The following is an 11596-nucleotide window of genomic DNA, read 5'->3' as shown; positions in this document are numbered from 1 at the left end:
GGGACAATCCAGAAATGCTCATGAATGTCAGTTTAGAAGCTATCAAAGTTCTCAAATAAAGCACCTTTTGAGAATGTCAATGTTTGTTGGGAATTATCTTACAAAACTAGGAAGGATTTTTGGTTTATATATTAAAAGTTATGGTTGTTTATTGATTTTAGTAAAAAAAAAAATCGCAACTTTTAGGAAAATGGCCCACGAAATCAGGCATTTTAGCCACAACAATCACAAAAAATGCCCGCAAAATCCTGGAGGGACTGAAATGCTGACAGATCACATGAGATTTCACATAATGTTTTAAGATTTGATATGCATGCTTTTAATGCAGGCCTCTATTACTGCACAGCGTTTAATGTTGCGTCCCACACATGAATGTTGTCGGGACTCGTGCCTCGGTCCTTCTGGAGTTTGAAAGCTCCTGTTAGCTGACCAGTGTCCCCCCCCGTCCTCCTGCCATGTTGTGCTGTTTCACCCCTGATTGTGTCCCCTACATCTGTCACAGCCTTCTCCTTTCTAGCAAGAACAGACAGTGATGGATGCTAATCACTTATCCTGTGTGCTCACCCAGCCTGATCTACACCCCCCCTCCTCCTTTTAAAGCTTATAAATAAATGAGCTGCTCCTCAGTTCTGCTATTGATGCTGTTAGTAATGTACCTGAGCTCATTAAAGCTGACACCAGGCAGATACGGTTAACGCTGCACCTGACACGAAGAATAATGCACACATTAGGATTTGTAAAACAAACAAAGAGGTGATTTCTGCAGGATCTAACTCTCTGATGTGAGCTACAATGACGACGACTCCTCGGATATTCATGAAGTTTTCTCACCGTGCAGACAAACGGGATGCTTTGCATTATCAAGCGGCAACAAAAAACATCCCATATTGATCTTTTTCTGGCCCCAAAACCGTCTTTTTACCCATTCAACAATAAGGTGCCAGCTACAGGAGGAAAACTTCCAGGAAAAATAAACTTTTCTGAACTTTCCAGGGCTTGTTTTTTGTTTTTTTGCAGAAGTTTCCCCATGGAAATATGAATTTGTAAAACCTATACAATCAGTTTTGGGGTTAATGTAATAAATTGTTTAATGACTCACACATGCTTTTAAACAAAAATGAATATGAATAAAAAACACGAGCTTTTTTAAGTTGTTTTTCTGTCTGTAAGTATTGGAGCAGGTAAATCTAGTTAAAGGTCACTCATATCTGCAAACTTTAAAATAAATATGCGTCTTTTCTCTTTGATGGTGGTAGGATTGTTGTGAAATATGCTTTTTGGAGCTGTTATAGATTATAAATCACCTCAGGTCTGAGGTTGGATTTTTGAGTTTCCTTTGTTGTTTGTTTTGAGAAAAGCTGCTTTGGATCGACTCTTCTGCTTGGTGGGAACATATTGAGATAGAAAACTGTGAATTATACACTTATTGTGAAAAATAAACCACTTTAAAATGAGCCGCAGCTCATTCAGGAGGCGAGGCAAGAAGGGAGCGCAATCCCAAATGGAGTATAGTGAAAATATTTTAAATAATAATCATTTCTTGTCGATTATGCTGTTTTTTGTGATTGTTGGAGCAGAAATCACAAACTCCAAATCTGATTGCGTGCATGCCTCTAACTTCTGTGTAAACAAGCGTCAAATGCTGAGTATCTGTTAGGAATTGGCAGATAGTTTGAAAAGTGAAAAGCTTTGCCGTGTCACCTAACATTACCTAAACTTTGGCTGACTGTCTTGTTGTTGCTGAGGCATCTGTCGCAGGTCAGACGTTGACTGATGGTTTACGATCAGTCGCACACTTTGCTGGAAGTCAGAGGAAACTGCGGCAGTGTCGACCGGCCCGGGAAGAAACGGGGAAACTCGGGTACGGTTGGATTCCCGTGCACCTCGGGACTTTTCTCAGTCCCACGGGGAGTTTAAACTCCATGGAAACACACGAGGCATCCTGACCTTTGAGCCGAACCACTAAATCAAGATGAGCTGGAGGGAGTCCGAAGACGCCTGCTTAGTTATCCTCAAGGCTATTTCCTGTCACAGCTCCTGTGTACACCGACAGAGACGGATGGGCTCCTGGCAGATAGTTTTGGCCACTGGCCCATCTATGCACTGAACTCTGAAATTGCCATGAGATTTGTCTTTCCTTGTGCGAGAGGAGTCCAGTAAAGTTCACGTCACAAGTCTGGAAAACAGGAAACTAATGGACAGAAACGTTCATGTCAAAAACATTTTTTGCTTTAGATGTCCCTAATTTAAATTAAAGATATGTCTAACATTTCTTCAGTTGTTAGTTCATATTAAATTCTGTTTCTTTATGTGAAAATTTAAAGTTTTCATCCAATTTTGAGTTTCTAAGAGTTTAAAATCAAGACAACTGGATGTTTTTTTCTGTAGCTGAAGACATTTAGCTTCTCATCCGAGGAATTTTCTCAGTTTAAAACTGAAATGTGTGGATATATGCCATGTTCTGGTTGACTGAGGAGCCACACAAACAGACATCCAGCTGTAATCCTGATTCCTTTAACTTACTGGTAAATCAAGAATAAGAAAAGTATAATTCAGAGCCTGTTTTTGTCCCACTCTCATGGTTCTCCTGGTCCTCAGGGCCTCCATCCTGCAGGTTTTCCTTGTTTCTTTGCTCCAACACTTGATTCAGAGGTTAAATCACCTCTTCATGTTCTGCAGAAGCCTGTTAATCACCTGTTGATTCAAATCAGGTGTGTTGGAGCAGAGGAACAAGTAAAACCTGCTGGATGGTGGCCCTCCAGGACCAGGATTGGACACCCCTGATTTAAACTGATTGGTTTAAAGTCCAAGTTTCTTGTTTAGTCATGTATTAAAAGTAGTCCCGTGCTTCATTAGACAGAGTGAAGATAATGAAAATTGATGATCCTCTGTCACAACCTGCTGTCTAACAAGTTTGTGTCAAACTCAAAATCAAATCCGAAGTCGTCCGTCAAAACGTCTCAGCTGCTTTGCTGCTGTCAGAGGTCAACAAATAAGTTAACAGATGACAGAAAAGTCAGCAGACACGGTATCACCGGTGAGCAGAGCTGGAAAAATGTCAAACAGAGACCAGCAGGCAGGGCCACTAACAGAGTATTCACTCACCTGCCAGGTAAACATTTACTGAGCAGCTCATTCATTTACACCTCGTCTGATCGTTTGACTCAAACGAGCGTAAACTCAGTGACAAGGACAGAAAAATAAAGAGTTTAATCCTCAGATGGGTGTATTTGTTGTCTGAAAGCTCAGGAGAAAACGGAAGAGAACGTTTTCTCTGCCTGGTTATCCTGAGATGTAAAAGTGCTTCTTTTTTTTTGTCATCCGGAATCAGGGAGGTGTGCTGCTGATGTTTAATCAATAATACAAACCCTGTACTGTTCCCTCTGTGAGCAAACTGCTGGAGAAGGCAGATTAATTCCCCTTCGCCGGCGTCGGAATACGGGTCATCCCAGCTTGACTGAGTTTGACACTGACTATCAGTTAATGTTTTAACTGGGTCAGATTGAGCAGGAAGGATGGCGTAGGCTCGCTCTTTTCTGAAGCGCTCTAAATCTGATGCAGTAAGCATTTACTGCAGGAAAAAAACCCAACTCTTCAGTGTTTATGTGTGACTGGAAACTATTCTGGTCCTCTGAGGTGCAATGGTTGACATAATAATAACCGCAGTTTGCATCTTTCACGTATTTCTCTGCTTTTTGAGAAAACGTTCAGATCTGTTTTTTATTCATAAGATGCTAAACTCAATTTCCTGCTCTGAAGGATACCTGCCTTTCAGAGGAGAAAATGTAAATATTTCCTTCAGATTCTCATATTTAAAGCCTTTATTTGGTGAATATTTTACCTTTAATAACATATTTCTGAGTCATGATTTCAGACCCCACAAGGAAACCTAAATTCATATAAATATCTTACACATTACTTGTAAAAGCTCTGTCTAAAATAAGTATATACCAAGAGCTAAATACATGTATATTAAGTAAATATCAGACAAAAAAATGTAACATACTTGCGGTGGGAGTAAAACTCAAACAACCAAAATATATATTATTCTAGAAAACTGCTGGGAATGCCCTCGGCATCCCATCAAACTCAAAATTATCTTTATTTTCCCCACAAAATCTAAGTTTCAACATTTGATATCTTTACTACATTCCACTGGGAATAAAATATGGGTTAATGAGATTTGCATTTTGTTTTTATTAACATTTTACACAATTTCTCATCTTTTTAAGTTGGTGTTGCAGAAACATGATACAGTCCAGAACAGAAAGCTTCACCTGTTTTAGCAGATAATTTAATTTCATGTGCTTTTTATGTAGTTTCTGTGTTTAAATAGTGATTTATTTTTTACCAGCTGCATCCAGTAGAGTCACTTTGTCTTCAACTAAAGTGTTTGATGGCCCAGTTTAATAAAAAGTCGTTTCATTACTTGGATTATCAGTGATCTATGTGTCATAGTTTTAATATTAAGTTGATTAGGCTGAAGTTGTGTATTTTGTGGCAGTGTTATTTAAAGCCCACATTCGTAATCGCCCCACATTGTAATTTAATGCCGTGAGAGAACTAATGCACCATGAAGGATGAACTATTTAGAAAGCCTTTGCGTCACTCCTCGTCTTTTTAACGCCCTCTTCGGTAAACCCTTTAAATAAAGCTGGTGCGTTTCGACTGTGTGTTGCTTTTATGTGCAGGTCAGAGAGCTGAAGGCTTTAGGATGCTCGGGGTAGCATGCACTTTCAGTAGAGAACTCCTGACATCTGCTCGGTGCAGGCAGAGTTCAGCCCCTCAGGAAGTAAGATGAGCCCGAGCGAGCCTGGAGAGCTCCCCGTCTCTTATCTGCTTCTTCCAGCCTGTTAGCCACTGGATCTGTGCTGCTGCCCACATGTTGGTGTTTGCAGTCAGGAGGCTCTTTCAAAAGAATACAGAAGGAGGAAGAGATTATAAAGGTAGTGTTTCAGTTTACCTGAGAGCAATAAGAACGGCCCTCTGTGTCCTTAAATGAAAACAAGCTACAACCTGCTTTTTATGACTGATTTTTAGATTATTTGTAACAAAGTCTAAACTTAAAAATCCTGAGCTTTCTGCCACTTCTCTGTTGTTGGGTCGTGGAGACAGCAGGTCCAGGAGGGAGACCCATACATCATCCCTGTCTGCCAGTTTTGGTTCTGCCTCTGGGTCTCCTCCCAGTGGGTTGTGCTCAAAAAACATCTGCTTCAGCCGGCTCCTTTTGATGCAGAGGAGCAGCGGCTCTACTCCGAGCTCCCCCCGGATGATGGAGCTCCTCACCTTCTCCATCCATCCCTCCTATGGTCATGAGATGTGGAGCTCCATCATCACCTTCTCTCTAAGGCTGAGCTTTCATGACCATAGCTGAGGGATGGACCAACAGATGGACCAACAGATGGAGAGCTTTGCCTTTCAGCTCAGCTCTTTGTTCAGCACAACAGGCTGAACCAGCGCCATCATTACTGTGGATGAGGCCCCGATCCGTCCATCCATCCTACCATCTCTCATGAACAAGACTCACCCTCGACCCGGAGGGAGTGTTCCACCTTGTTCCGGTTCAGAACCATGGCCTCAGACTTAGAGGAGCTGACTTTCATCCCAGCCGCTTCACACTTTAGACCTGAAGACACCAACAGAACCACATCACCTGGAAAAAGCAGAGATAAAACCCTTAGGTTCCCAAACCAGACGTCCTCTTCTCCGTGACTGCGCTTTGAGACCCTCGTGAAAACAGGATCAAACAGGATCAGAGATGATGGACAGCCGTGGTGGACTCCAGCCTACACCGAGAACAAACTCGACTTTGTCCCGAGGATGCAGACTCAGTTCTGTCTTTGGTTAGACAACGATTATGGATCCCTTAAAAGTGATCCCAAAGAGTGCCTCAAGGAACACTGTGATGAACATTTTCCAGATCTACCAAACCCATGTAGACTGGAGAGTCAAACTCCCATAACCCCCTTTAGCAACTCTGAAAAAGTAAAGATCTGGTCCATTGATCCATAGCAAGGCTGAGAGCCACGCTGCTCCTCCGACATTTTTAATCCCAGCCGGGGAAATGTCTTTGATGCTGCAACAGAAAAAATACAAGAAAAGGATGGAAAACATAAATACAGTGCCAAAAGGATTCAAATCTGTTCAAAAAATATGCAAAACATAACCTAAACTGTTAAAAAGACGAAGAAGCAGCAGTTTGTCGTTACCAGAAACACCAAAACTCTGAGACACAACAAGAGTACACACACGCTGCAAATTATTCTTTTCATGCATAATTCATTTGTATCAGAGTTTAATTTAGGCAAATTACGAATAAAGAAGCTAATCAGAGTTGAATTACACACAGACACAAACTGGGCTTTAAGTTTTAATTCCTTCCAAACCTCAGATAGACGCAGTGAAGCAACTTTGCCATAAATTCTACTTTTACACAACTTCGAAACTAAAGTTTTTTGTTGACATTGACAGAATGGATCAATTCTTTTTGCTCTTGTAGGAGTTTTTCTTTCCTCACTAACACTGACCCTGGTTCTGGCTTTAGGCCTGACATTCCCTCAAAGTCATGTCTAAAATCAGGCCATAAAAGTAAAAATAGAAGAAAAACTTGACTTGGAATCCTAGATGGTTTCTTTCTATAAGGCTGTCGAAACTTACCATGAAGTTTTATTCCAACTTGCTCAAAGTGAGCTACCAAGGTCTTAGTTTCAGGTTTCTTTAAAACACATTTATCACATGAGCAGTAGGCACAGATAACTGTCTGCTTCATGTTTATGCTGTAAATTGTTTGGTTTTTCCAGTTCAGCTTGGATGCTGAGATCCCATCGGTTTTATTGCATAAATTGCATCCTTGAATGTGTTTCCTCTGCTGTACCAAGGTATATTTTAAAGACAAACTCATTGCTTGTGGGTAGATGGAAATGACAGCTGTTTACGTTTCTTTCCTCCTCTGTTATTTGCTGTAATGCGTACGTTGGGAGGCCAGAAGGCAGCCCAACGGCGAGAGATTGCTGAGGAAAATGCATTTCAGGTTATTCCCCAGCTGGAGACAAGAGAAATGTGATCATGTCACCTTTGTTTGTGGCGTAACAGAAACTAAAGTCTAAAGAATGACACTATTAAATTGAAGAAACAAGTGTGTAAGTTTTTGAAAATAAAAACTTTTCTTATCCGAGTGGAGTTCCTCAGCAGAAAGTCCCGTTTTGTTTTCCTTGAAGTATGAGCCAGAGAATATTAATGTGTTTGGAAAAACTGCAACCAGCGCCGTGGTTTTGCAGAACCAAGCATTGCATATCATAAAGTCGGAACTTCTGTGAACTCTTTACGCTGACTTGCATACGAAAGTTGCTCTCTTAAAGTTGCATCTGTCTCTGAAAGTCACTCTTCAGGAGTTCCTGTAACGTTTGTTCCTGCTTTTATTCAGCGTGCACACTTTAATCTCAACATTTTTCTTTCCACCAGTAAAGATTCGAGCTCAAATATTTCTCTAAAAAAAAAAAAGGTGGAGCGGTTATTGTTCTGAAGCTTCAGTCTCACATCTTTCATTGTTTTTGGATTTACCAGAAAAGCATGAAATTGATTTTTGTAGCATTTTTGTCACTGATTGATCAAATGTGTTTGCTTTCTTTCATCTGAACCATTAATAAACTCTGACAGCTCACAAATCTCCGCAGCTGGCGCCGCGCTGTGCTTCTGATAACTTAAGTGAATAAAAATGCTTTATAGACTCGAACCGAGTTTGCGGCGCCTGAATATCAACATTTTTCAAACGTGCAAAGAGCTGAGTCAGCTTCTCAGTCATCAACGCACGCTTATAGGCTTGAATATGTTTGCTGATTGCATCTTTTATCATTTGTTGGGCTTCTTGCAGGCATCACTCCTTTGGGAATGACCAGGATGTGTGTGTGTCTTTTTAAAAGCAGAGGTTATTAATAGTTAACATCTTACCTGCTGTAGATGGCTCTTTGAATGATTAATATTCCAGGGAAGTATCCTCTCTGGTTGAGTGATGTACACCTAACAACTTAAGTCTCAACTTTTCCAAAACCAAGGAGTGGTGGTTGATTTCTGCAGGAGAAGCAAACACGGGCGAGCTGAAAGTTTCTGGGTACCACCAAACCACCTTGTCTGGTTCTGTATCATCATATTGGCAGCAGAACTCTGATTAATTGATCGAATGAACAAATAATCTCGGTTTGGAGACATAAAGAATTGTTCTGACCAGACTGATGAGCTAACGGCTAGTCCAAGAGGGGCCAAAACCAAACTTAAAGTGACTGCTGTCTCAAAAATCTTACAATAATTTGTTTTCTTTACACTGTTGTCCATTCATGCTGAGATATTATGAGCGGAGGTGCTACATAAAACTGCTGCTGCAGCCATTTATGTTTTAAATACCCACAGACGTCTATGTAAATAATTGTTTAACGTGAAATCAATGGTAAAGGCCCCCACTCAGACTAGCCATTAGCTCATCAGTCTGCTCAAAATAAAACTCAGGTTTTTACCAAAAGATCTGAGCCTACTTTTAATTTTAGTTTTAATGACATAAACAGATTTTACATAAATATCTGCAGCAGAAACTTTTTCTCGTTTCCTTCAAGCTGCAGTTTAATTGTCTCACAAATGTTGAAATGGTGCATAATGGCCGTGATTGTTTGTTTTTTATCTCGGAATCTAATGAAGCCTTTTTTTTTAAAGTTTCTTTTCCGTCTTTGTGCCCACAGAGGATGCAGCGCTAATGAACACCCTTCAACGTTTAGATGACTGAAGCACAAGCACCAATCCTGAACATCAGCAGTCCACAGTAACAGTAAGGTATTCTCAGAGCTGCCTGTAAAGATGCAATTATATATCATTATATCATTAAATGCTCTCATTTACCTGCCTGTGCACATGTTCCGAGCAGCTGATATCGCTGTGATTGCAGAGGATACATGGTGACAATCAGATAGTCCTGTCAGGGTTTCTTTGCAGCATTTTGATGCAACACTTTGCAAGAAAACATCCCTTTCAGTGACCTTTTCAGGTTTAAATTCAAAGATGTCTTTGATATTTTTATAATGCAGGTGTGTCTACAGACCCAGAATCATTGATAAGGCAAAATATTATCGTCCTCCTTTGTATGAACAATAATCAATGCGTCTGCACCAGATATCAATGTTTTCCTTCATGAAATAAATACTTAAAGCAGATTTCCCTTCCTCTGGTGATGCAGCTTTAAAAATAACAAAAACTTGACAGGAATTTAACCAGGCAGAGAAAACTGGAGGAAAATAAACCTCGCGTCGTGCTGCAGAGCTGAAGGTACGTCGATGAGCTGCAGCCAGCGAATAAAAAGCTTTTATTTTTATAACAGATCAGTTAAGCGGAGGCCAGCTCAGGCCCCACGAGTTCTTTAAATAAGACCGGATCGCAGGTCGAACATGTGGATTCATCCAACTTTGTTTACGTTAAGTGCGGACCCACATTTCAGACCTGCATGTCAACATATCTGATTAACTACTGGAGTAAACTCCCATTTGATGTAGTGCAGGATAACCTTTTTAACACATTTTAAGCTTTTCATAATCCAAACAAGGCTCATTTGTGCACAAATGTGTAGATAATCAAACAGTTGCAGAAATAAGAGTGCTAAATGAAAATATCCTGTGATTAGAAGTATTGTTGTTTTCCCGGGAGCGGGAGGCAGAGCCGTCTTCGTGTCACTTCGGGTTTTGTCAGCTCAGGCGGCGCTGAGGTGTATTAGCATTTCTTTGATTTGTGTTTGCAGCGATGAATCTGTCCGTGTCTTGCTCTAACCGTCAGTGTTTCTGCCTGCTGCCTGCTACAAAGGCATGTACACCGCTGTGACAGGCAGCCACCACGAGCTGTCATCACCCGCTGACGCTCTAACATGCATTAAACATTTCCTACTGTTGCTTCAGTGCAAACATTCAGCCCTGCAGAATGCTTTACTGTGCATGTTTTACAGTGTCTTTTTAAGCAATAATGACCTAATCTTGACATAACATTCACTAAAAACCATGTGTTGTGGTTTTGCTTGTCTGTTAGGAAAATCTCTCCTGAATCAGTTGAGGAATTTTGATAAAACTGTCAGAAAGTAATCATTAGATGTTCATCTACACCTGATTAACTTTAGGAATCACCCTGTTTCAGGATGGTCGACCTTAGCAAACACAACAGTGTCTATAATCCAGTCACTTTTATAGAAATGGAGCTAAAATTTGGTGTGGTAGTAGCTGAGACTTTAAGCACTGACAGTGCAGGATCTTTGTTTAAAACTCTGGCGTGGAAGGCGGCGGGTGATATGCATTCTTTCAGTGAATGCTGCTCTTATTAGATTAGAGAAGTTAAACCTAATCTAGAATAAAAATCTCCAAACAGGACTGTTCCTGTAGAGCAGGGGGGTCAAACCCAGTGATGCAAGGGGGCCAAAAATGAAAATTTGGTCCTGGCCAAGGGCCGATCACGATCAATATTTATTAAAAATTACATAAATTAATTAGTTTTAGATGTATTATGTCAAATAATTCATACAGAAATATCAATGACCTTTTCCCAGTTACAGATTATACAGAATTTAGAGCAAACAGACTTTAATGAACACAGACAAATAGAGCAAACTTCAAAAAGCTCATCATTAGCAGTCATTTCTTACGCCTCACTCAGCTTTTAAATGAAGTTTTTAACATTAAAACAAACAAAAACGGATCGTACAGAAATTAAAACTATATATTGTTGGCTTCTAAGTCACTGTCAGAGAAAATTTAACTAATTAGGCTCAGTTTGTTTAAGCAAAATAAGAATCAGAGACTCGATCTGTCCCAGACTAGAGGGCCGGATGAAACGTTACAGAGAGCCGGATGTGGCCCGCGGGCCTTGAGTTTGACACGTGTGCTGTAGAGACACAGTCAGGACTGAGCGATGAAGAGAAAAAGAAAAGATAAAACTTTTCTGTCCTCAGAAAACATGACGAAAGACGTTTTTATTTATTCATAGACCCAGCCTGAAAGAGTTGTCACTCTTTTTTTAGGTCATTGGTAAATATTTGAACCAAGTTTGTTTCTGTAGTTTAGAACATGCGAGTCTCATTTAACCCTTGCTGTTAGTTCTTTAGCATGTATTCAGTATTTCGTCCAGCTTTGGGGCAGTTCTCGTACATTTTGGGCGCCTGTGAAGGTAAACGTGACCCGGGAACTCGTTGGAGGGTAAAACTGAACGTGCATGGCTCATCGGTGCAGTCAGCACATTCAGGACAGTTTGTGACAGTAAAATATGACCTCGTATTAACGACTTCGGACAGATTTAATGTTGCAGGAGAAGGAAAGTCTTATCGTTCAGAAACAGGAGTGTAGATTAGAGGTGAACTGACGGAGGAGAGTTCGGTCCATAACTGGACCGCTTCGGGCTCTTCTGTCTTCAGAAGTGTTTAAACTGGACATGATCACCCGCCTTCCATGACGGCAACTATTTAAAATATAAATGAACCAACTTTAATTAGAGAAACAGCATTTTCTGCAAAAAAACTGAGTGAATGCTGAGTTATTAAAGTTAAAACAAGCAAAACAGAAGCTAAAAGCAGCAGAATAAAAGC

General features: G+C 40.5%; 1 protein-coding gene across 2 annotated transcripts in view; it reads left to right on the top strand.

Moving 5' to 3' along the window:
• The window catches only part of gulp1a (GULP PTB domain containing engulfment adaptor 1a), a 59789-nt gene that overhangs the window by 19305 nt on the left and 28888 nt on the right, over positions 1 to 11596 (top strand). Inside the window, exon 2 of one of the 2 annotated variants that reach the window (XM_037976109.1) lies at positions 8727 to 8812. The gene's annotated coding sequence lies outside the window, so the exon portion shown is untranslated. Of the gene's footprint in view, positions 1 to 8726; positions 8818 to 11596 lie in introns of both variants that reach the window. The other variant, XM_037976108.1, reaches the window with a different exon arrangement.

This window comes from Kryptolebias marmoratus, linkage group LG6, assembly GCF_001649575.2.
Source record: "Kryptolebias marmoratus isolate JLee-2015 linkage group LG6, ASM164957v2, whole genome shotgun sequence".
Taxonomy (NCBI): Eukaryota; Metazoa; Chordata; class Actinopteri; order Cyprinodontiformes; family Rivulidae; genus Kryptolebias; species Kryptolebias marmoratus.
Note: the sequence above shows the minus strand (reverse complement) of the source record. Positions and strands in the feature narration are given on the sequence as shown.